Source organism: Pongo pygmaeus, chromosome 16 (genome assembly GCF_028885625.2).
Source record: "Pongo pygmaeus isolate AG05252 chromosome 16, NHGRI_mPonPyg2-v2.0_pri, whole genome shotgun sequence".
In the NCBI taxonomy this organism is placed as follows: domain Eukaryota; kingdom Metazoa; phylum Chordata; class Mammalia; order Primates; family Hominidae; genus Pongo; species Pongo pygmaeus.
This window is the reverse complement of record NC_072389.2, coordinates 10,629,316-10,652,202: the sequence shown is the minus strand read 5'-3', so window position 1 is coordinate 10,652,202 and position 22,887 is coordinate 10,629,316. Positions and strand designations below refer to the sequence as shown.

General features: G+C 38.9%; 1 pseudogene; it reads left to right on the top strand.

Moving 5' to 3' along the window:
• Positions 1-14,884: 14,884 nt before the first annotated feature.
• On the top strand, positions 14,885-16,800 carry LOC134738248 (cell division cycle protein 27 homolog; annotated as a pseudogene).
• Positions 16,801-22,887: the final 6,087 nt, after the last annotated feature.

Below are 22,887 nucleotides of genomic sequence, written 5' to 3'. Positions count from 1 at the left end.
AGTTTCTTTGAAAACTTCTGTATAGTTTTTATGTAAAGATATTTCCTTTTATACTATAGGCCTCAAAGAGCTCAAAAATGTCTCCTTACAGATTCTACAAAAATACTGTTTTTGAACTGGTGAATCAAAACAAATGTTCAACTCTGTGAGATGAATGCACACATCCTAAAGAAGTTTCTCAGAAAGCTTTTTTATAGGTTTAGGTGAAGATATTTCCTTTTCCACCATAAGCCTGAAAGCATTCACAGATATCTCTTTTCAGATTGTACAAAAAGACTATTTAAAAACTTCTCAATCAAAACAAAAGGTCAACTATGTGAGATGAATGCACACATCACAAAGAAGTTTCTCAGAAAGCTTCTGTTTAGATTTTATTTGTAGATAACTCCTTTTTCACCATAGGTTTCAAATTGCACACAATTATTCCTTGCAGTTTCTAAAAAAGACTGTTTCCAAACTACTCAATCAAAAGAGTGTTTCAACTCTGTGAGATGAACGCACACATCACAAAGAAGTTTCTCAAAAAGCTTCTGTCTAGTTTTCATGTGAAGATAATTCCTTTTTCAACAAAGGCCTCAATGGGCTCACAGATATCCTTATGCAGATTCTACAAAAAGACTGTTTCCAAACTACTCAATCGAAAGGAAGATTCAACTCTGTGAGATGAATGCACACATCACAAAGAAGTTTCTCAGAGAGCTTCTGTCTAGATATTATTTGTGACTATTTCCTTTTTCACCATAGGCATCGAAGGGCTCACAGATATCCCTTTGCAGATTCTATAGAAACACTGTTTCCAACCTGCTCAATCTAAAAAGGGGTTCAACACTGTGAGCTGAATGCACACATCCCAAAGAAGTTTCTCGGAATGCTTCTGTCTAGTTTTTATGTGAAGATATTTCCTTTTTCACCATAGGCCTCAAATCACTCACAAATGTCCCTATGCGGATTCTACATAAAGACTGTTTTCAAACTGCTCAATGAAAAGAAAGGTTCAACTCGGTGAGATGAAAGCACAAAACATGACGAAGTTTCTCAGAATGCTTCTGTCTAGTTTTTGTATGAAGATATTTCCTTTTTCACCATGGGCCTCAAAGGGTTCACAAATATCACTATGCAGATTCTACAAAAAGAATGCTTCCAAACGGATCAATCAAAAGGAAGCTTCAACTCTGTGAGATGAATGCACACATCACAAAGAAGTTTCTCAGAAAATTTCTGTCTAGTTTTTTTGTGAGGATGTTTCTTTTTTCACCATAAACCTCAAATTGTTCACAAATACCACTTTGCAGATTATACAACAACCTCCCAAGCTACTCAATCAAAAGAGCGTTTCAACTCTGTGAGATGAATGCACACAGCATAAAGAAGTTTCACAGAATGCTTCTTTCTAGCTTTTATTTGTGGATATTTCCTTTTTCACCTTAGGCCTCAAACTGCTCACAAATATATTTTTGCAGATTCTCCAAAGAGACGTTTCCAAACAGCTCAATCAAAAGACAGGTTCAACTCTGTGCGATGAATGCACACATCACAAAGAAGTTTCTCAGAATGCTTCTCCATAGTTTTTTTTTGTGAATACATTACCTTTTTCACCATATGCCCCAACATTTTCAAAATTATCCCTATGCAGATTCTATAAAAAAACTGCTCCTAAAATTCTGAATCAAAAGGAAGCTTCAAATCCGTGAGATGAATGCATACACACCAAAGAAGTTTCTCAGAAAGATTCTGTCTAGCTTTTATGTGAAGACATTTCATTTTTCACCATAGATGTCAAACCTCCTACATATATACCTCTGCAGATTATTCAAAAAGCCTGCTTCCAAACTACTCAACCAGAAGAAAAGTTCCACTCTGTGAGATGAATGCACACATTACAAAGAAGTTTCTTAGGATAGTTTTGTCTAGTTTTTATGTGAAGACATTTCCTTTTTCACTGTAGGCCAAAAATGGATCGCAAATATCCCTTTGCAGATCCTACAACAAGATTGATTCAAAACTTCTCAATCAAAAGAAAGGTTCAACTCTGTGAGACAAATGCACACATCACAAAAAAGTTTCTCAGAAAGCTTCTATCTAGTTTTTATGTGAAGATATTTCCTTTTTCACCATAGACCTCAAAGCTCTCTCAAATGTCTCTTTGCAGATTCTACAAGAAGACGGTTTCCAAACTTCTCAATCAAAAGGCAGGTTCATATCTGTGAGGTAAATGCACACATCACAAAGAAGTTTCTCAGAAAGCTTCTGTCTAGTTGTTATGGGCTGATGTTTCCTTTTTCACCATAAGCTTCAAAGCCTTCAGAAATATCAGTTTTCAGATTCTACAAAAAGTGTGTTTACAAACTGCTCAATGAAAAGAAAGATTCAACTCTGAGAGATGAATGCACACGTCACAAAGAGGTTTCTCAGAAATCTTCTGTCTGGTTTTTATGTGAAGATATTTCCTTTGTCACCATAGGCCTCCTATCACTCACAAATATCCCTTTGCAGATTCTACAAAAAGACTGTTTCCAAACTTCTCAATCAAGAGAATGGTTCAACTCTGTGACATGAAGGCACACATCACAAATGAGTTTCTCAGACATATTCTGTCTAGTTTTTATGTGAATATATGTACTTTCTCACCATATGCCTTAAGACACTCACAAATATCCCTTTGGAGTTGCTCCAAAAAGATGATTTCCAAACTGCTCAATCAAAAGAAAAGTTCAACTCTGTGAAATGAATGCACACATGACAAAGAAGTTTCTCAGAAAGTTTCTGTGTAGATTTTATTTGTAGATATTTCATTTTCACCATAAGCCTCAAACTGCTCACAAATATCCCTTTGCAGAATCTACAAAAAGACCGTTTCCAAACTGCTCAATCAACAGCAATGTTGAAATCTGTGAGATGAATGCACACATCACAAAAAAGCTTCTCAGAAAGTTGCTGTCTATTTTTTATGTGAAGATATTTCCTTTTTCAACATAAGCCTCAAATCGTTCACAAATATCATTTTGAAGATTCTACAAAAAGACTGTTTCCAAACTGCTCAATCAAAAGAAAGGTTCAACTCCATGAGATGAATGCAGACATCACAAAGAAGTTTCTCAGGAAGATTCTTTCTAGTACGTATTTGTAGACATTTCCCTTCTCACCATAGGGCTCAAACCGCTCACAAATATCCATTTATAGATCTACAAAAGACTCTTTCCAAACAGCTCAATTAAAAGAAAGGTTCAACTCTTGAGATGAATGCACTCATCAAATAGAGGTTTCTCAGAAAGCTTCTGTCTTGCTTTTATGTGAATGTATTTCCTTTTTAACCATTAGCCTCAAAGCTTTCACAAATGTCCCTTTGCAGATTTTACAAACAGACTGTTGCCTAACTGCTCAATCAAAAGATCAGTTCCAAACTGTGAGATGCATGCTGACATCACAAAGAAGTTTCTCAGAAAGATTCTGTCAAGTTTTTACCTGAATATATTTACTTTCTCACCTTAGGCCTCAAACTGCTCACAAATATCCCTTTGCAGATTTTCCAAAACGACACTTTACAAACTGTTCAATCAAAAGAAAGTTTCAACACTGTGATATGAATGCTCACATAAAAAAAAGCATCTCAGAAATCTTCTGTCTAGATTTTATTTGTGGATATTTCCTTTTTCACCATAAGCCATAAACTGCTTAAAAATATCCCCTTGCAGATTCTACAGAAAAACAATTTACAAACTCCTCACTCAAAAGAAAGTTTCAACCCTGTGAGATGAATGCTCACATCACAAAAAAGTGTCTCAGTAAGCTTCTGTCTAGATTTTATTTGTTGATGTTCCCTTTTTCACTTTAAGCCATAAATCACTTAAAATATCCCTTTGGAGATTCTACAAAAAGACTGTTTCCAAACTGCTCAATGAAAATAATGGTTCAACTCTGTGAGATGAATGCACTTATCACAAAGAAGTGTCACAGAAAGATTCTGTCCAGATTTTATTAGTGGATATTTCCATTTTCACCATAAGCCTGAAACGGCTCACAAATATCCTTTGGCAGAATCTTTAAAAAGACTGTTTACAAACTGCTCAATCCAAAGAAACATTCAGCTCTGTGTGATGAATGCACACATCACAAATAAGTTTCTCAGAAAGCTTCTGTCTAGTTTTCAGTTGAAGATATTTCCTATTTCACCTTAGGCCATAAAGGGATAACAAATATCCCTTTACAGAATCTACAAAAAGACTCTTTCCAAACTGCTCCATCAAAAGAAAATTTCAACTGTATGAGATTAATGGATGCATAACAAAGCAGTTTCTCAGAAAGCTTCTGTCTAGTTTTTATGTGAAGATATTTCTGTTTCACCATAGGCCTCAAACGTCTAAGAAATATCCCTTTGCAGATTAGACATAAAGACTGTTTCCAAACTTCTCAATCAAAAGAAATTTTCAACTCTGTGTGATGAATGTACACATCACAAGGAACTTTCTCAGAATGCTTCTGTCTAGTTTTTATGTGAAGATATTTACTTTTTCACCATAGGCCTTAAACCGCACCCAAATATCACTCTGCATATAATACAAAAAGACTGCTTCCAAACTGCTCAATGAAAAGAAAGTTCAACTCTGTGGGATAAAAGCACACATCACAAAGACGTTCTTCAGAAAGCTTCTCACTAGATTTTATGTGAAGATATTTAGTTTTTCACCACAAGCCACAAAGTGCTCCAAATATCCATTTGCAGATTCTTCAAAAAGACTGTTTCCAAACGGATCAATCAAAAGAAAGTTTCAACTCTGTGAGATGAATACAAATATCACAAAGAAGTTTCTCAGAATGCTTCTGTCTAGTTTTTCTGTGAAGATATTTCCTATTTCACCATGGCCCTCAATGGACTCACATATATCCTTTCGCAGATTCTACAGAAAGACTGTTTCTTAACTTCTCAATGAAAAGAAATGTTCAACTCTGGGAGATGAATGCACACATGAAAAAGAAGTTTCTCAGAATGCCTCTGTGTAGTTTTTATGCTAAGATATTTCTTTTTCACCATAGACCTCAAACCACTCAGAAATATCCCTTTGCAGATTGTACGAAAAGATGGTTTCCAAACTGCTCAATGAAAAGAAAGGTTCAATTCTGTGACATGAATATGCACATCACAAAGAAGTTTTTCAGAAAGCTTCTGTTTAGTTTTTAAGTGAAAATATTTCCTTTTTCACCGTAGGCCTCAAAGCCCTCCAAATATCCTTTTGCAGAATCTACAAAAAGAGAGTTTCCACACTGTTCAATGAAAAGAAAGATTCAAATCTGAGAGATGAAAGCACACATCACAAAGAAGTTTCCCATAATGCTTCTGTCTACTTGTTTTGTGAAGATATTTTCTATTTCAATATAAGCCTCAAAGGGCTCACAAATATCCCTTTGCAGACTCTACAAAAAGACAGTTTTCGAACTGCTCCATGAAACGAAAGTTTCAACTCTGTGAGACAAATGCACAAATAATAAATTAATTTCTCATAATGCTTCTGTCCAGTTTTTATGTGAAGATATTTCTTTTTCACCATAGGCATAAAACCGTTCAGAAATATCCCTTTGTAGATTCTACAAAAAGACTGTTTCCAAACTGCTCAATCAAAAGAAAGGTTCAACCCTGTGAGATGAATGCACATATAACAAAGAAGTTTCTCAGAAATCTTCTGTCTTGTTTTTATGTGAAGATATTTCCTTTCTCAACATAGGCCTCAAAGTGATCCAAATATCCATTTGCAGATTCTACAAAAAGACTGTTTCCAAACTGATCAATCAAAACAAATTTTTAACTCTCTGAGATGAAAGCACACATGACAAAGAAGTTACTCAGCTTTTTTCTAGTTTGTATGTGAAGATATTTCCATTTCACCTGAGGCCATAAAGGGCTCACAAATATTCCTTTGAAGGTTCTACAAAAAGACTGTTTCCAAAGTGCTCAATCAAAAGAAAGGTTCAACTCTGTGAGATGAACACACACATCACAAAGAAGTTTCTCAGAATACTTCTGTCTAGTTATTATGTGAAGATATTTCCTTTTTCACCATAGTCTTTAAACCGCTCAAAAATATCCCTCTGCAGATACTACAAAAAGACTATTTCCAAACTGGTCCATCAAAGAAAGTTTCAACTCTGTGAGATGAATGGACTCATCACAAAGAACTTTCTCAGAATTCTTCTGTCTAGTTTTTATGTGAACATATTTCCTTTTTCACCATAGGACTCAAATTGCTCCAAATATCCATTTGCAGATCCTACAAAAAGAATGTTTCCAAACTGCTCAATCAAAAGTTAGGCGCAACTCTGTGAGACGAAAGCACGCATCACAAAAAAGTTTCTCAGAAAGCTTCTGTCTACTTTTTATATGAAGGTATTTCCTTTGGCACCATAGGCTTCAAACTGTTCACAAATATAACTCCGCTTATACTTCCAAGAGACTTTCTCCAAATTGCTAAATCAAAAGAAACGTTCAACATTGTGAGATGAATGCACACATCACAAAGAAGTTTCCCAAAATGCTTCTGTCTAGTTATTTTGTGAAGATATTTCCTTTTTCACTATAGTCTTTAAACCACTCAAAAATATCCCTCTGCAGATACTACAAAAAGACTGTTTCCAAACTGATCCATCAAAGAAAGTTTCAATTCTGTGAGATGAATGGACTCATCACAAAGAAGTTTGTCAGAATTCTTCTGTCTAGTTTTTATGTGAACATATTCCCTTTTTCACCATAGGACTCAAATTGTTCCAAATATCCATTTGCAGATTCTACAAAAAGAATGTTTCCAAACTTCTCAATCAAAAGAAAGGTGAAACTTTGTGAGACAAAAGCACACATCACAAAGAAGTTTCTCAGAAAGCTTCTGTTTACTTTTTATATGAAGGTATTTCCTTTTGCACAATAGGCCTTAAACTGCTCACAAATATAACTCCGCTTATACTTCCAAGAGACTTTCTCCAAATTGCTAAATCAAAAGAAACGTTCAAATTTGTGAGATGAATGCACACATCACAAAGAAGTTTCTCAAAATGCTTCTGTCTAGTTTTCATGTGAAGATATTTATTTTTCACCATTTGCCTCAAACCACTCTAAAATATCCCTTTGCAGTTTGTACAAAAAGACTGTTTCCAAACTGCTCAATGAAAAGAAATGGTCAACTATTAGAGATGAATGGAAATGTCACAAATAGTTTTCTCAAAAAGCTACTGTCTAGTTTTTATGTGAAGATATTTCCTTTTCCACTATAGGCCTCAAAACGCTCCAAATGTCCATTTGCAGATTCTACAAAAAGACTGTTTCCAAACCACCCCATAAAAAGAAAGGTTCAACTCTGTGAGAGGAAAGTGCACATCACAAAGAAGTTTCTCAGAAAGCTTCTATCTAGTTTTTATGTGAAGATATTTCATATTTCAACACAGGCCATAAGGGGCTCACAAATATCCATTTGCAGATTCTGAGAAAATACATGTTCCAAACTGCTAAATCAAAAGAAAAGTTTAACTCTGTGGGATGAATGGGCACATCACAAAGAAGTTTCTCAGAAAGCTTCTGTCTAGTTTTTATGTGAAGATATTTCTTTTTCACCATAAGCCACAAAAGGCTAAGAAATTTCCCTTTGCAGCTTCTACAAAAGACTGTTTCCAAACTGCTCAATTGAAAGAAAGGTTGAATTCTGTGACATGAATTGACACATCACAAAGAAGTTTCTCAGAAATCTTCTGTCTAGTTTTTATGTGAAGATTCTTCCTTTTTCACCTTGGGACTCAAATAGCTCCAATTATCCATTAGCAGATTCTGCAAAAAGACTTTCCAAACTGCTCAATCAAAAGAAAGGTTCAGTACTGTGAGAAGAATGCACACATCACAAAGAAGTTTCTCAGAAATCTTCTGTCTAGTTTTTATGTGCAGATATTTCGTATTTCATCACAGGCCTTAAAGAGCTCACAAATATCTCTTTGCAGATTCTACAAAACGACTGTTTCCAAACTGCTCAATCAAAAGAAAGGTTCGACTCTGTGACATGAATGGACACATCACAAAGAAGTTTTTCAGAATGCTTCTGTCTACTTTTTATGTACAGATATTTCGTTTTCACCATAGACCTCAAATGGCTCAGAAATATCCCTTTGCACATTTTACCAAAAGACTATTTCCAACCTGCTCAAACAAAAGAAAGATTCAGCTCTCTGAAATGAAAGCCCACACCACAAAGAAGTTTCTCAAAGTGCTTCTGTCTAGTTTTTATGTGAATATATTTCCTTTTTCACCTTAGGCCTCAAAGCTCCCCAAATATCCATTTGTAGACTCTTCAAAAAGACTGTTTCCAAAGTGATCAATCAAAAGAAAGGTTCAACTGTGTAGGATGAAAGCACACATCACAAAGAAGCTTCTCAGAAAGATTCTGTCTAGTATTTATGTGAAGATATTTCCTATTTCTCCATAGGCCTAAAGGGGATCACAAATATCAATTTGCAGATACTACAAGAAGACTGTTTCCAAACTGCTCAACGAAAAGAAAGGATCAACTCTGTGAGGTGAATGCACAGATGAAAAAGAAGTTTCTCAGAATGCTTCTGGCTAGTTTTTATGTGAAGATATTTCTTTTTCACCACAGGCCTGAAACCACTCTGAAATATTCCTTTGCAGATTGCACAAAAAGAATGTTTCCAAACTCTTCAATGAACAGAAAGGTTCAACTCTTTGATATGAATGCAAACATCACAAAAAGTTATCTCTAAAAGCTTCTGTCTGGTTTTTATGTGAATATTTACTTTTTCAGCATAGGCATCAAACAGGTCACAAATATACATTTGCAGATTCTATACAATGACTTGTTCCCAAACTGCTCAATGAAAAGAAATGTTCAAATCTGTGAGATGAAAGCACGCATCACAAAGAAGTTTCTCAGAAACTTTCTGTCCAGTTTTTAAGTACAGATATTTCCTTTTTCACCTTATGCCTCAAAGCGCTCCAAATATCCATTTACTGATTCTACAAAAAGAGTGTTTCCAAACTGCTCAATCAAAGGAAACGTTCAACTCTGTGAAATGAAAGCACACATCACAAAGAAGTTTCTCAGAATGCTTCTGTCTAGTTATTATTTGAAGACATTTTCTATTTCACTATAGGACTCAAAGGGCTCAGAAATATCCCTTTGCAGATTCTACGAAAGGACTGTTTCCAAACTGCTCAATCAAAAAGAAGGTTCGCAAGCATCACAAAGAAGTTTCTCAAAAATCTGTCTAGTTTTTATGTGAAGATATTTCCTATTTCATTATAAGTCTCAAAGGGATCGGAAATATCCCTTTGCAGATTCTATGAAAAGATTCTTTCCAAACTACTGAATGAAATGAAAGTTTCAAATCTGTGGGATGAATGCACACATCACAGAGAAGTTTCCTGGAATGCTTCTGTCTGATTTTTATGTGAAGATATTTCTTTTTCACCATAGGCCTCAAACCACTCAGAAATATCTCTTTACAGATTGTGCAAAAAGATTGTTTCTAAACAGCTCAATGAAAGGGAAGATTCAACTCTGGGAGATGAATGCAAACATCACAAAGAAGTTTCTCAAAAAGCTTCTGTCTGGTTTTTATGTGAAGGTATTTCCTTTTTCACCATAGGACTCAAACTGCTCACAAACATCCCTTTGCAGATTCTACAAAAAGACTGTTTCCAAACTGCACAATGAAAAGAAAGGTTAAACTCTGTGAGATGAAAGCAGACATCACAAAGAAGTTTCTCAGAATGCTTTTGTATAGTTTTATGTGAAGAAGTTTCCTTTTTCACCATAGCAATCAAAAGAAGTGTTCAAATGTGTGGGATGAATGCACACATCCAAAGAAGTTTCTCAGAAAACTTCTGTTTAGTTTTTTGTGAAGATATTTTCTTTTTCACCATGAGCATCAAAGCGCTCCAAATATCCACTTGCAGATTCTACAAAAAGAGTGTTTCCAATCTGCTCAATCAAAAGAAAGTTTCTACTCTGTGAGGTGAAAGCACACGTCACAAAGAAGTTTCTTAGAAACCTTCTGTCTAGTTTATATGGGAAGATATTTCATATTTCAAAATAGGCCTCAAAGGGCTCAGAAGTATACCCTTGCAGATGCTACAAAAAAGCGTATTTCCAAACAGATCAATCAAAAGAAAGATTTAACTTGGTGAGATCAATGCACACATTACATAGAAGTCTCTCGTAATGCTTCTGTCTAGTTTTTTTGAGAAGCCATTTCCTTTTTCACTATAGACCTCAGTCTGCTCATTAATAGCCCTCTGCAGATACTAGAAAAAGAGTCTTTCCAAACTGCTTAATCAAAATAAAGGTTCAAATCTTTGAGATGAAAGCCCACGTCACAAAGAAGTTTCTCAGAAAGTTTCTGTCTAGTTTTTATGTGAAGATATTTCCTATTTCACCTTAGGCCTCAAAGGGATAGCAACTATCCCTTTTCAGATTCTACAAAAAACTCTTTCCGAACTGCTTCATCAAAGGAAAGGTTCAATTCTGTGAGATGAATGCACACATAAAAAATTAGTTTCTCAGAATGCTTCTCTCTTGTTTTTATGTGAAGATATTACTTTTTCACCATAGGTCTCAAACCGCAAACAGACATTCCTTTGCAGATTGCACAAAAAGTATGTTTCCACACTGCTCAATGAACAGAATGTTTCAACTCAGTGACATGAATGTAAGCATCACAAAGAGTTTTCTCAAAATACTTCTGTTCAGGTATTATGTGAAGGTATTTAGTTTCTCACCATAGGCATCAAACTGCTCACAAATATCCCTTTGCAGATTCTACAAAATGACTTTTTGCCAAACTGCTCAATGAAAAGGAAGGTCCAAATCTGAGATGAAAGCACGCATCACAAAGAAGTTTCTCAGAAGTTTCTGTCTAGTTTTTATGTGCAGATATTTCCTTTTTCACCATAGGCCTCAAAGCACTCCAAATATCCCTTTGCAGATTCTACAAAAAGAGTGTTTCCAAACTGCTCAATCAAAAGAGAGGTTCAACTATTTGAGATGAAAGCACACAGTACAAAGAAGATTTTCAGAAACTTTTGTCTAGTTTTTAAGTGAAGACATTTCCTATTTCACCATAGGCCTCAATGGGCTCACAAATATCCCTTTGCAGATACTACAAAAGGACTCTTTCCAAACTGCTTAATCCAAGGAAAGTTTCAACCCTGTGACATGAATGCACACATCACAAAGAAGTTTCTCAGAATGCGTCTGTCTAGTTTTTGTGTGAAAATATTTCCTGTTCACCATAGGCATAAAACGTTGCAAATATCCATTTGCAGATTCTACAAAAAGACTGTTTCCAACCTACTCAATCAAAAGAAAAGTTCAATTCTGTGAGATGAAGGCACACATGACAAATAAGTTTCTCACAAAGCTTCTGTCCAGTTTTTATTTGAAGATTTTCCCTATTTCACCATAGGGCTGTAAAGGCTCACAAATATCCTTTTGCATATTCTAAAAAAAGACTGTTTCCAAACTGCTCAATCAAAAGAGAGGTTCAAATATGTGTGATGAATGCACACATCACAAAGAAATTTCTCAGAATGTTTCTGTCTAGTTTTTAAGTGAAGATATTTCTCTTTCACCATAGGCCTCAAAAGGCTCAGAAATATCCCTTTGCAGCTTGGACAAAAAGACTGTTTCCAAACTGCTCAATCAAAAGAAAGTTTCAACACTGTGAGTTGAATGCACACATCACAAAGAAGTTTCTCAGAAAGCTTCTGTTTAGCATTCATGTGAAGATATATCGTTTTTCACCATAGGCCTCAATGGGCTCAGAAATATCCCTTTGCAGATTCTACAAAAGGACTGTTTAGAAAACTGCTTAATCCAAAGAAAGGTTCAACTCTGTGAGTTGAATGCATACATCTCAAAGAAGTTTCTCACAACGCATCTGTCGAGGTTTTTTTGTGAAGATATAACCTTTTTAACCATAGGTCATAAACTGCTCATGAATATCCCTCTGCAGATACTACAAAAAGACTGTTTCCAAACTGCTGCATCCAAAGAAATGTTCAACTCTGTGAGATGAATACACCCATCACAAAGAAGTTTCACAGAATGCTCCTGTCTGGTTTTTATGTGAAAATATTTCCTTTCTCACCATGGGTCTCAAAGTGCTCCAAATATCCATTTACAGACTCTACAAAAAGTGTTTCCTAACTGCTCATTCAAAAGAAAGTTCAACTCTGTAAGATGAAAGCACGCATCACAAAGTAGTTTCTCAGAAAGCTTCTGTCTAGTTTTTATGTGAAGATATTTCCTATTTCACCATAGGCCATAAAGAGCTCACAAATATTTTTTGCAGATTCTTCAAAAAGACTGTTTCCAAACTGCTCAATCCAAAGAAAGGTTCAACTCTGTGAGATGAATGGACACATCACAAAGAAGTTTCTCAGAATGCATCTATCCAGTTTTATGTGAAGATATTTCTTTTTCATCCTAGGCCACAATGGGCTCAGAAATATCCCTTTGCAGATTCTAAAAAAGAACTGTTTCCAAACTGCTCAATCTAAAGAAAGGTTCACCTCTGTGAGTTGAATGCACACATCACAGAGAAGTTTCCCAGAATGCTTCTGTCTACTTTGTATGTGAAGGTATTTCTTTTTTCACCATAGGCCTCAAACCGTTCACAAATATCCCTCTGCAGATACAACAAAAGGACTGTTTCCAATCTGCTAAATCAAAAGATAGGCTCAACTCTGTGAGATGAAAGCACACATCACAAAGAAGTTTCTCAGAAAGCTTCTGTCTATTTTTTATGTAACGATATTTCCTATTTCACCACAGGCCTCAATGGACTCAAAAATATCCCTTTCAGATTCTACAAAAAGAGTGTTTCTGAACTTCTCAATGAAATGAAAGTTTCAACCCTGTGAGGTGAATGCACACATAAAAAAGAAGTTTCTCAGAATGCTTCTGTCTAGTTTTTATGTGAAGATATTAATTTTTCACCATAGGCCTCAAACTGCTCAGAAATATCCCTTTGCAGATTGAACCAAAAGACTCTTTCCATACTGCTCAATGAAAAGAAAGATTCATCTGTGTGAGATGAATGCACACATAAAAAAGAAGTTTCTCAGAATGCTTCTGTCTAGTTTTTATGTGAAGATATTTCCTTTTTCACCATAGTCCTTAAACCATTCACAATTATCCCTCTGCAGATACTACAAAAAGACTGTTTCCAAACTGCTCCATGAAAAGAAAGGTTCAACTCTGTGAGATGAATGCACACATCAGGAAGAAGTTTCTCAGAATGATTCTGTCTAGTTTTTATGTGAAGATAATTCTTTTTCACCACAGGCATCAAACGGCTCAGAAATATCCATTTGCAGATTGTACAAAAATACTGTTTCCAATCTGCTCAATCAAAAGAAAGGTTCTGCTCTGTGATATGAATCCAGGCATCACAAAGAAGATTCTCAGAAAGCTGCTTTTTAGTGTTTTTGTAAAAATATTTCCGTTTTCACCATAGGCCTAAAAGCACTGCAAATATCCATTTCTGGATTCTACAAAAAGACTGCTTAGAAACTGCTCAATCAAAAGAAAAGTTCAACTCTGTGAGATGAAAGCACACATTGCAAAGCGTTTTCTCAGAAAGATTCTGTCAAGTTTTTATGTCAAAGTATTTCCTGTTTCATCGTAGGCTGTGAAGGGCTCACAAATATCCATTTGCATATTTTAAAAAAAGACTGTTTCCAAACTGCTCAAACAAAAGAAAGGTTCAACTCTGTGAGATGAATGCACACATCAGAAAGAACTTTCTCAGAATGCTTCTGTCTAGTTTTTATGTGAAGATATCTCTTTTTCACCTTAGGTCTCAAATGGCTAAGAAATATCCCTTTGCAGATTTTACAAAAAGACTGTTTCCAAACTGCTCAATAAAAATGTTTCAACACGGTGAGATGAATACACACATCAAAAAGAAGTTTCTCAGAAAGCTTCTGTTTTCTTTTTATTTGAAAATATTTCCCTTTTCACCGTAGGCCTCAATGGGCTCAGAAATATCTCTTTGCAGATTCTACAAAATGACTGTTTAGAAAACTGCTGGATCCAAATTACACCATTATGGCTCACACACTGCAGCCTCAACCTCCCCAGGGTTAGGCTATTCCTCAAGGGAGCCTACAGCCTCGGCCTCCCAAAGTGTTGGGGTTACAGGCGTGAGCCACCAGCACCCGGCCTGGGTTAATACATCTGGTCTCACTACGTCTTAACCTCACACCCATGAAGAACTCAAGTCAAGAGAGAGTTGGCAAGAGACTCTCAGCATTCTCTCCCGAAAGCAGTGAGGTGGATGGCAGACGTGTGTCCCGAGCTCCTGGGGTTTTAGGTGACCATGTGTAGAGGAGAGATTTCCAATGTTTCCAGAGAGGCGTGAGCCACAGTTATTTGGGGCATCAGAACACGAGATGGGGTTTCTGACAGCAATTTAAAGGCCAGGAAGGGCCAGAATCTGCCAAGGCCCATGTCCCAGGGTGGGGCCAATGGAACCCAAAGTAGAGGGAGTCAGCCGTCCTCACAGAGAGGACTCCAGCCCTAGGCCCCGCTGTGCAGACCAAATCAGAAGGAAGAGAGTCCTTCGTCCTACATGCCACATCCCTCCACTGAACTTGGGATTGGATCTGTTTCCCAAACATGGGGTGACTTTCGCTTTGCAATGGATCACAAGAGGCCGGGCTTTCCAGAGTCCGCAGGATAAAGAAGTCATTCTGGCTCGGCCACCCCCATCCCCCGGTAACTGGTGAATTTAAATGAGCCGAGGCTGGCCAGGCCGGAGCCGCTACAGGGGGGAGGGTGGTGGGTGGGGTGGGGGTTTCCTGAGGCACTGCAGAAATTGGGCCTTTGCCTCGAGGATGACAGTGCTGCAGGAACCCTTCCAGGCTGCTATATGGCAAGCACTAAACCACTATGCTTACCGAGATGGGGTTTTCCTCACAGAACGCCTTTATGCAGAAGTACACTCAGAAGAAGCCTTGTTTTTAATGGCGACCTGTTCTTACCTCCCAGGAAAGGCCTATAAAGCATATAGACTCTTGAAAAGACACAGTTGTCCTACACCGCAATGCAAATACCTGCTTGCAAAATGTTGTGTTGATCTCAGTAAGCTTGCAGACTGGGAACAAATCTTATCTGGTGGAGTGTTTAATAAGCAGAAAAGCCATGATGATATTGTTACTGAGTTTGGTGATTCAGTTTGCTTTCCCCTTCCATTGTTGGGACGTGTATATTGCAAGACAGATCAGCTTGCCAAAGGATAAGAATGTTACCAAAAGAGACTTGGTTTAAATCCTTTCCTCTGGTATCCCTTTGAATCATTATGTGAAATAGGTGAAAAGCGAGATCCTGACCAAACATTTAAATTCACATCTTTACAGAACTTTAGCAACTGTCTGCCCAACTCTTGCACAACACAAGTACCTAATCACAGTTTATGTCACAGACAGCCTGAGACCATTCTTATGGAAACACCCCAGGACAGAACTGAATTAAACAGAGTCAATTTAGAATCTTCCAATTCAAAGTACTCCTTGAATACAGATTCCCCTGTGTCTTTTATTGATTCAGCTGTAATTTCACCTGAAACTATCCCACTGGGAACAGGAAATTCCATATTATCCAAACAGGTTCAAAATAAACCAAAAACTGGTCGAAGTTTATTAACAGGACCAGCAGCTCTTAGTCCATTTACCCCAAGTTTTGGGATTTTGCCATTAGAAACCCCAAGTCCTGGAGATGGATCTTATTTACAAAACTACACTAACACACCTTCTGTAATTGATGTGCCATCCACCGGAGCCCCTTCAAAAAAGTCTGTTGCCAGAATTGGCCAAACAGGAGCAAAGTCTGTCTTCTCGCAGAATGGAAATAGCCGAGAGGTAACTCCAATTCTTTCACTAACAGAAATTTCTGGTCCATAAATAACTACAACACCTCAGGTAATGAGCCCCACTATGACATCTCCCCCAAATGCACTGCATCAAAGAAGTTCATGACTCTTTACTAGTGACAGTTTGACAACCAAGGAGAATAGGAAGAAATTAAAAAAGAAGTTTCTACCTAAAATCCCAAACAGAAAAACAAAAAGTAAAACTAATAAAGGAGGAATAACTCAATCTAATATAAATGAAAACCTGGAAATTACAAAATTGGACTCTTCCATCAATTCAGAAGAGGAAATATCCACAATCACACCTCAGATTCAGGATTTTAATCTACAAAAAGCAGCAGCAGAAGGCTTAATGAGCCTTCTTCATGAAAGGGGGAAACGTTATTTAGCTTTATGTTCATACCACTGCAAAGAAGCTATAAATATTTTGAGCCATCTACCTTCTCAGCACCACAATACTGGTTGGGTACTGTGCCAAATTGGAAGGTCCTATTTTGAACTTTCAGAGTACATGCAAGCTGAAAGAATATTCTCAGAGGTTAGAAGGATTGAGAATTATAGATTCGAAGGCATGGAAATCTACTCTACAACACTTTGGCATCTTCAAAAAATGTCGCTCTTTCATTTCTGTCAAAAGACTTAACAGACATGGATAAAAATTCTCCAGAGGCCTGGTGTGCTGCAGGGAACTGTTTCAGTCTGCAACGGGAACACAATATTGCAATTAAATTCTTCCAGAGAGCTATCCAAGTGGATCCAAATTATGCTTATGCCTATACTTTATTAGGGCGAGAGTTTGTCTTAACTGAAGAATTGGACACAGCGTTAGCTTGTTTTTGAAACGCTATCAGAGTCAATCCTAGACATTACAATGCATGGTAAGTGGTAATGAATTGTAAAGACAAAGTCTTGTTGATGGTGCTGGTAGTCACTAATTTTTCTTGTTAGATAGCTCTTTATTGTCATGAATTTGGTTACTAATACTTAGGAATGGTACATACTGGTCAATAACTTCAAACTAAGTTTTTTTATGATATGTATGTCTTCAACAAACTCTTCAGTTAACTAATGATAATAGAATACGAGATGCTTATACTCAACAGTTTCAGTCTTCTACAAAACTTTTGCAGATACTGTAGTTGTGTTTTGTTTTTTTGCATGTTTAGTTTTGTTACTTGATTTGTTACTTTTTCTTCGAACACAGAAATGGTGATTGGGACAAAAAGTGCTTGGGAAATTGGAAAGGAATAGCCTAATTCACTTATTGGATAATAGAAAAAAACACTGAAAAAGTTGACTAGGTGCTTTTTGACAATGTTCCAGTTTATTAAGTTACTATTAAGAACTTAATGTATCCTTTATTTAGCAGTATCTCTGTTTTACTTTTTCGTATTTGTGTATAAGTAGACACATAGGAAATTACTACCCAGGTCATATTGTTATCAACTGAATAACATATGAAAAAGTTTGGTCCTACTTCTGCCTCAACACCATACTTACTGTTGACATTTATCGTATTTCTCTGGACTGACTTAAAAGTTTAAATATCAAGAAAATGCCAGGCATGGTGGCTCATGCCAGTCATCCCAGCACTTTGGGAGGCCAAGACGGGTAGATCACAACATCAAGAGATCGATACCATATGGTGAAACCCCACCTATATTAAAAGTATAAAAATTAGCTGGGCATGGTGTCAGGCACCTGTAGTCCCAACTACTCTGGAGTCTGAGGAAGGATAATCACTTAAACCTGGGAAGTGGAGGTTGCAGTGAGCCAAGATTATGCCATTGCACTCCAGTCTGGGCGACAGAGTGAGACGCCATATCAAGAAAAAAATGAAATAAAAATAAAATAAAATAAAATAAAATGAATATCAAGAGAAAGTATAATTCTGAAGTAGTAACTCTGCGGAAGCTTTTTTGTCAGATACGATTATCTTTGGGTTTAGTTATTATAGCAGTTGAATTTTAACACTTGATTTGCTTCTAAATCTGAAGCATTATATTACTAAAATATTTTTTGATTTGTGATTATGTTGTTTAATGGACTATATATCATTTTGCAGTAGTAGTTGCAGTGCCTGAAAGATTGCCAAAAAAATAGTGCTAGCTATTGCTGACCAATGTAACAATCAACTTGCCAATATTGCCATCTCTTCCAATAGCCATGTTCTCCATAATATTTTAAGAACTCAGTTCTTCATAAGGCTTGTGTTGTTTTTGATTTTTTCCCAAGTCTGGTGGATCCTTGTGCTGTTCTTTTTTAAATGTGTATTGTCTGTCCAGCTATTCTGCAGGAGTCACATACTTAAAAACATTAACCATATCAAAAATTGTGTTTCAAGGAGGATTATTCAGACTGGCATGCTTTTAGTAGGAGGAGTTTAAATGCTGACGTATTTAGGTAACTCTAAATACTGAGCAACTTTATTCTATCTACAAAATAGATAGACTTTCTTTTCTTTTCACTTTTACTATCATTAGCGCCATGTTTAATACCTTTTCTTCATCTATAACACAATTATAACGATATACAAAGCCACTCAAATAAAGCAGATATATTGTGCTTTAAAAAAAAAAAAAGAAGTCTTTATATGGCACACAATGAGGTGTGACTCAAATCTAGAATCTCCAGTAAAAACCAATGAAACAGGGTCAAATCCTGTGTCTACTAAAAATAAAAAAATGAGCCAGGTGTTGTGGTGCTGAGGCAGGAGAATCACTCTAACCCAGGAGACAGAGGTTGCAGTGAGCTGAGATCATGCCACTGTACTCCAGCCATGGGGGGACAGAGCAAGACTCCCTCTCAGAAGCAAACAAACACAGAAAGCCAATAAAGTTGTTTAACTCAAAGTGTCAGGCTCAAGTCTCTTGACAGGATACATTCAGCACCTGGGGAAACATTGATGGGTGGAGTGGAATCTATTTTGTGGCCTCAAGGAAGGGTTTGAGAGACAGTCCTGCAAACGTGACGGCCTAAAGAAGCCCCTCTGCCCAAGAAGCGATATTCATTTGTATCCTGTAGCCACCCACGAGGGAGAATCGGGCTCTCTACAGACCCCCAACCCCCACCCCACCCCACCCCAACCCACCCCCCCACTTCGTGAAATGAGCTCTCACTCCGTCAGGCTGTATTCAGGCCGTGTGGTTTTGTAACCTCCAGCGTGTGTGCCTGGGTTGTGGGGTGGGGTTCGGGCGGCTGTGGACAGAGGAGGGGATAAAGCGGTGGTGTCCCATGGGTGCCCAGTAAATGGGACGTGAGTGGGGTGGCCAGAGCCTAGGGAACTCATTGCCTGTCAGGACGTCTCCCCTCCTGGTCCCCTCTCTGACCTACGCTCCACATCTTCGCAGTTCAGTGGGGAGCTTGTGGGTGGAAGTCACCATCCCTTTGGATTTTAGCCGAGGAAGGCCGGGCTCCCAAGAGTCTCCCCGGAGTCGGAGCCTTGGGCAGGCTCACAAGGATGCTGAAGGTAACGGTTGGTGACAGTGATGTAAGTTGGAGGCCTCAGGCCATTGCAGAGGTATCCATTTGACCTCGGTGGGACAGGTCAGCTTTGTGGAGTCCCATGCGTCCTTCCAGAGACTCATCCAGTGCTAGCAAGCATGGTCCCGAGGATCCCAGCTCCCAGCAGAAGCACTTTTGTTCACACAGAATCCTAGGCAGGAAAGTTCTCAGCAGGTTTAGACCTCCTAGCCAAAAAGCCAAAGCCACTTCAGGGATTTTTTTTCAAAGAGCCAGTGGTTCCAAAATGGGCCGTGGGTAGTTGTGGAAATGGAGAGAAGTGTTTGCAGATACATATTTCAGACAGAACGGACAGGGCTTGGTCATAGGTCATGAAGGACATGAACAGATGCACATTGAGAAAACCCTCCCAGCATCCTAGGTGAACAGAGGTATGATTTTTTGAGACAGTCGAGCTAGATGCAACCCCAGATTTTAGGGTTGGATCTTTATTAATATGTAGTATCTATGAGGTATCCAAGTCCAGAAATCAACTCTCCAGTTCTGTACAGCATTTTGTAGGGAGATCAAATCTGGGATGTCTAAAGTTAAGAATTCAGGCCGTGGTAATGGATTAGATTAGATGTACTTGAACTTATTTTTCCAAGAAAGAGATGGCGGGAGATAGAGAGAGCCAGAGAGTGAGTGAGCAAGAGAGAGAGAGAGACACAGAGACAGAGACAGAGAGACAGACAGAGAGACACAAAGATACACAAAGAGAGAAAGACACAGAGAGACAGAGTGATAAAGACACAGGGAAAGACACAGATGGAAAGAGACAGAGAGAAACTGAAAAAGAGACAGAGGCAGAAAGAGAGAGAGAGACAGAGAGATAGACAGACTGACAGGCAGACAGACAGGCAGAGAAAGAGAGTAAGACAGAAAGCAGACACACACACACAGAGACAGAGACAGTTGGAGAGACAGAGAGAAAGAAAGAGACAGACAGACAGAGGGAAAGAGACAGAGAGGGAAAGAGACAGAGAGAGAAAGAGACAGACAGAGGGAGAGACAGAAACAGACAGAGAGAGAGACAGACAGAGACAGAGATGGAGAGAAACAGACAAGGAGAGAGAGACAGACAGGAAGAGAAAGACAGTAAGACAGAAGACAAACACAGAGAGAGAGAGACAGAGAGACAGAGACAGAGAGACAGACAGGCAAATAGAGAGAAATAACAGACAGACAGGGAGAGAGAGAGACGGACAGATAGGGAGAGAGAGAGAGAGACACTGACAGACAGCCAGAGAAAGAGAATAAGACAGAAGACAGACACAGTGAGAGAGACAGAGAGAGAGAGACAGAGACAGGGAGAAAAAGAAAGAAAGAGAGATACAGACAGACAGACAAAGAGACAGACAGAGAAAGATGAGATGGACAGAGAGAGACAGAGAGAGAGAAAGAGAGAGAGAGGCAGGCAGAGAAAGAAAGAAAGAAGACAGACACCGTGAGAGAGATAGACAGAGAGAGAGACACACAGAGACAGAGAGACAGAGAGAAAGAAAGAGAGAGACAGACATAAAGACAGAGACGGACAGAGAGAAACAGACAGACAGGGAGAAAGAGAGACAGACAGACAGGCAGAGAGAGAGAGACAGAAAGGCAAAAAAAGGGAGTAAGACAGAAGACAGACACAGTGAGAGAGACAGGCAAAGAGAGAGAGAGAAAAATAGACAGACAGGCAGAGAGAGAGAGACAGAGAAAGAGAGACTGAGAGACAGAGAGAGGAGGAGGAATGGCGTGGTCAGGAAATAATTACACATATTTTATAACGCTTTTGATTCCGTAAAGGGTGGCCGGGGTGTGCTTTGAAAACAACAACAACAGCAACAAGAGCAGCAGCAGCAGCAGCAAGAGCAGCAGCAGCATTGGCTTATGGATTTCAAGAAAATAAGATGTTCTGAAGTAAACATCTACCGGCTCTCACTACACGTTGAGAGATTCACAAAAGCACTAGTTAACAACAGGAGAAAACAGCAGCTAACATGTCTTGGGGAAAACATACGTCTTCCTGAAAATTGGGGATTTCTACTTCACCTGAAAAGAAATACATACAAAAAAGGAAAAACACGAACAAAACAAAACAACAAACACAGGCCAAGGCACCGTCCCAGGAAATCTTAAGTGAGCAAAGTATTAGTTTTCAGAAAACGTTTCTATTATGGGCAAATACAAAGAACGCCCAGACTAGAGCTGTGACGCCATTCCCATTGTGTAACTATACTGGCTGGAGGGCGGAGAAACTAAAACATCATGATAAAAGGTGATGGAGACCCAGCCAGGGTGAAGCTTTCCTAGGGAGGGAGGCCTGAGGAGGGAAGTGGGGCAAAAAACCCCACAACAGCAGACTCGCCCGCTTGCCCACGCAGGTCAAGGGCTATGCCATCGGCCCGAGCTGCCTCCAGGGAAGTGGGACCGTGCCACCCCCATCTTCAAAAACGGTGGCCACTGAGTGAGGCCTGATGCCCACCATTGCAAATGTCAGCCTGGCAAGAATGAGATCGCCGGTAAGGTGTGGGGGAAGGGGAGAGAAGACAGGCACACCAGGGTGGCTCTGGAAGGTTTCCAAGCAGGGTGTTGGGAGGCGGGGGGTGGGGGTTTTGGGGGGAACCCGCCTAACTGACTCACTAAATGAAGGTAAAGGGACGTGGGTAGTGGGGGGAGCCAGGGGGCGACTTGAAAATTAAAGTGACCCCTCTTAAAACCCAAGTAGAAGAGTCTTTGTGCATGAAAGAACCAACACACAAAGAAAACTAAAGCTCTGATCAAAGAAAAATAGGGCCCCCACCAGGGCGGAGGTTCCCTAGTCAACCAGGGAGAGAGGGAGTGACCTCCAGAAGGGAGAGAGAGAAACCCGTTGTCCAGGCTCAGTGAAGTAAGCAAGACCTCCCTCCATGTCACCTAGACTTTCAATAACAGTGGCCGCTAGATGATGCCCGAAGACAACCGATGCCTGCAAGTGTCAGTCAGCATGGAAAAGAATGCATTTATTCATTTATTTATTTATTTGTTTAGAGACAGAGTCCTACTCACTCTACAGCCCGGGCTGCAGTGCAGTGGCGCGATCTCGGCTCACTGCAGTCTCCGCCTCCCAGGTTCAAGTGATTCTCCCACCTCAGCCTCCCGAGTAGCTGGCATTACAGGGGCATACCCCACCGTGCCCGACTCAGTTTAGTATTTCTGGTAGAGACGGGGTTTTACCATGGTGGCAGGGCTGGTCTCGAACTCCCAACCTCACGTGATCCCCTGCCTCGGCCTCTGGAAGTTCTGGGATGATAGACGTGAGCCACCACACCCGGCCTTAACCATGTATTTTTGAGTCAAGGAGCTTATCAGGGAAATACAAGAAGTAGAGGCGCCACACGTGACAGAGAGAAAAGTCTGAAAATGCCCCTTCCATCCAAGTGGGGACCCGGCCTCGACTTCCCAAAATCATACACCGAGTGGTGAAGCGTAGCAAGCCCTGTC